We start from the raw sequence: 3,234 nt of genomic DNA, 5'->3' as shown, positions 1-3,234 counted from the left end.
TATATATATTTTTGTTAGAGCTATCCAAATATTATGCGCTCAAACAAGAGCTCAAGTTTTGAAGAATAAATCAAACAACATTATGTGGAGACTAAAACAGGTTTTATATAGCTATCTATTACATTTGTTGTATGATTATAAATATTATTACAAAACCATTGCATTGATGTATATATTTTAGTTTGTCTTGCCAACAAAATGGGATAGATTGTGCATACTATGTCATGATGTTTATGAAAAAGATTATCACTTCTATTCAAAATGTGATTTCAAATACAATATGTTAATTATATTCTATATAATTTATATTGTTTCAATATTTAATATTCTTATCTGATTAAATTTAACTTAGTCGTATTATTTTATTGTTATATTGTTTAGTACTTTGATGAATTCAAATGTCCAAGTAACTTTGAAGATCCATTAATTGAAGCTATGGAATATTGTTGTGAATACTTGCTCCGATTAAGAATCATATGATGGATTGTTAATTAGCTATCAAGTAAAGATTGATTAGCTTCTCAACTTTTTTGTGCAACACTGGAAAATTTGTGTTTTAGAAATCAGTTGATCTTTTAAATTAAGTTCAGTGTTTGGTACAATTAGTGTGGCCCTAATCGACTGCTAAGTTTGTCATTGATTTCAATCTTGCCAGCACAGTCAAGTTTTTCCAGTGTTCATTGTTTTATCCTTGATTGTATTGGCTGCTTAGTTAGTTTAGAGTTGGCTTAGGCAACTTCGACTATAAGTTCTTGAACATGGTGGGGTAATGTCACGAACCTGATGGTAACAAGAATTTTATTTTAAGAGACACAAGGAACTAGCAATATGTACTTTTGAATTTGTATTAAATATCAATTATCAAATTAATAAATAAAAAAGTTCTATCTTATTATTTTGAAATTTTAAGATATCAATATAATTTTTTGCAAATATGTTCCTTGATATGTGTACTTTATCAAAATGTTGAAGGAAAAAAACCTGTATGAGAGTGTAATTTCGTGTACATAATGATAGCAATTAAAATGTTTTGATGTTTTGATTGAAAATAACTACATTCTTTCACAACACTTATATAAATAAATCGTTGTTATTAGTTATTGTTTGACAATGTTTTTTTAAACAAGCGCTATTAAAAATGGTTATTAACCAACGTTATTAACAAACGAGTACTATTATAGATTGTTGTTAGACAACGTTTATACTAAAAAACGTTATTATAGGTTGACCTTTAAAAGGGCTTTATAATAAGAAGTGTTATTATAAGTTGTCGTTAGACAACGCTTATGTTTAAAAAACATTGTTATATATTACATTAGACATCATTTTTTATTTTTTATAAAGTGTTGTCTATACCTTTAATAGCGCTGAAATAAACAACGCTTATAAGCACTATCTAATGATTAAAAATGCGTTGTCTAAGGCTTTTCTCAGCGTAATGCATAACAGTCATCTTTGATTGTGACACATTCATTCTCTATCTCTTAATCTACTCCATTTTTCTTATTTGTTTATTTATAAGTGAATTTTGGGTTGTTTTTTTTATCATTTGGTAATCAAAGCTTAGGTTCGAGTGAATTGTTATTTTAAAAAGAAAGTTGCACATTTTTTTTTTAAGACATTGTTTCCAAAGTTATAATTTTTTTATTGGTTCATCATAGAAGACAACTAATGGAAAAAGTTTTCTTAAGTTATTGGTTCAATTTTTTAGCATCCAAAACCATAGTCACCTTAAAGCATTGAGGATCCAAAGTTTAAAGATATTGGTGATTTGATGGTGACCAAACAAGTATCAATTCCATTCAAGCTTAGGAGATATGAAGATGAAGTGTCATGTGATGTGGTCCTAAAAAAACAAAAATGAAGCACTTGCAACTTGGATAGCTTTGGACGTGCGAACGACAAGCACGACATGACGACAACACCAACAAGTTAATTAAGAAAAAAAATAGAGGACAAATAAAATTTTGACAAAAAGAGAATGAACGAGTTAAATATAAAATACAAGGTAGATAGCAAAATAGAGAAATATTTCAACAAAAATTTACTATCATTTTATGCGGGTTTGAATTTAAGGACAAATCATTTTGAACAAGAGAATATCATGAGTTCATTAAGCATGTGGAACGAAACCTAAAAAAAAATTGATAAAAGAATAATAAAATTAGGCTTCTTTGGACATGATGGGCCTAAATTGTTATATCAATATCTTGAGTTTTCTAAGTACGATTGACTTGTTCTTTAAAGTGTTGAAAAGATAACAACATTTTCAACAACGTATATTTCTTGTATCTTGACAAAATTCAGCGACTGTCATGGTCAAAAATGGGCTAGAAGTTGACAACAAATTTGTAAATTTTTTTATTGTTTTATGGAGTTCATTAAAATAATAGTTAAATAAAATTAATAGGCACAAACAAAAAGAGATTTATGAAAAAATGTCTCTTAACTTTATTTTGATTGATTTGTAACCATTTTTTAATTAAGACTAGACAAAACAATCATTAAGAAAGTTAACATATCCCCTAGGTTTAATGTTAATCTATTGTGTTTTTTTCTATTCTTATATGAAGAAAAATTAGATTTGGATGAAATATTTATTATATATATATATATATATATATATATATATATATATATATATATATATAGAGATATATGAGTGAGTTTTTTTTCTCTTTGAGAAAATATATATTTGTATAATATATTTTTTATATATATATATATATATATATATATATATATATATATATATATTGAGAATTATGAGTGAGATTTTCTTCTCTTTGAGTTATTGGATTAGAACTTGTTTGAATCTTATTAATGATTTTCTTACCGTTGTGGCAATTTCTCTTGACTTATCAATTATCTTGATTGTGGTGTCTTCTTTCTCCTCTCTATATCTTAATCTATTTCATTTTTTTATTTATTTAAAAGTAGAGTTTGGGTGTCTCATCATCTTGTGCAACTAATTTTACATAAATATGACGACGAATAAAACATCTACACAAATTCAATACTAACAAAATAATATACTAAATTATGGAATCACTAATACCATTGTTACAACTCATACTATAAATACTACAAAATAACCAAAAAGAACACTATCAACCCAACTAAAAACTAACATTACAAGACTAAAGAAAATTAGTTGTACAATCTTATTAGACGTCATATAACTCCTCATTCGTGAATCATGTTGAATAATTACAAATCTACTAGTTGTACAAA

Source organism: Cicer arietinum, chromosome 2 (assembly GCF_000331145.2).
Source record: "Cicer arietinum cultivar CDC Frontier isolate Library 1 chromosome 2, Cicar.CDCFrontier_v2.0, whole genome shotgun sequence".
Lineage (NCBI taxonomy): Eukaryota > Viridiplantae > Streptophyta > Magnoliopsida > Fabales > Fabaceae > Cicer > Cicer arietinum.
The sequence above is the reverse complement of the archived record's forward strand: the minus strand, read 5'-3'. Positions refer to the sequence as shown.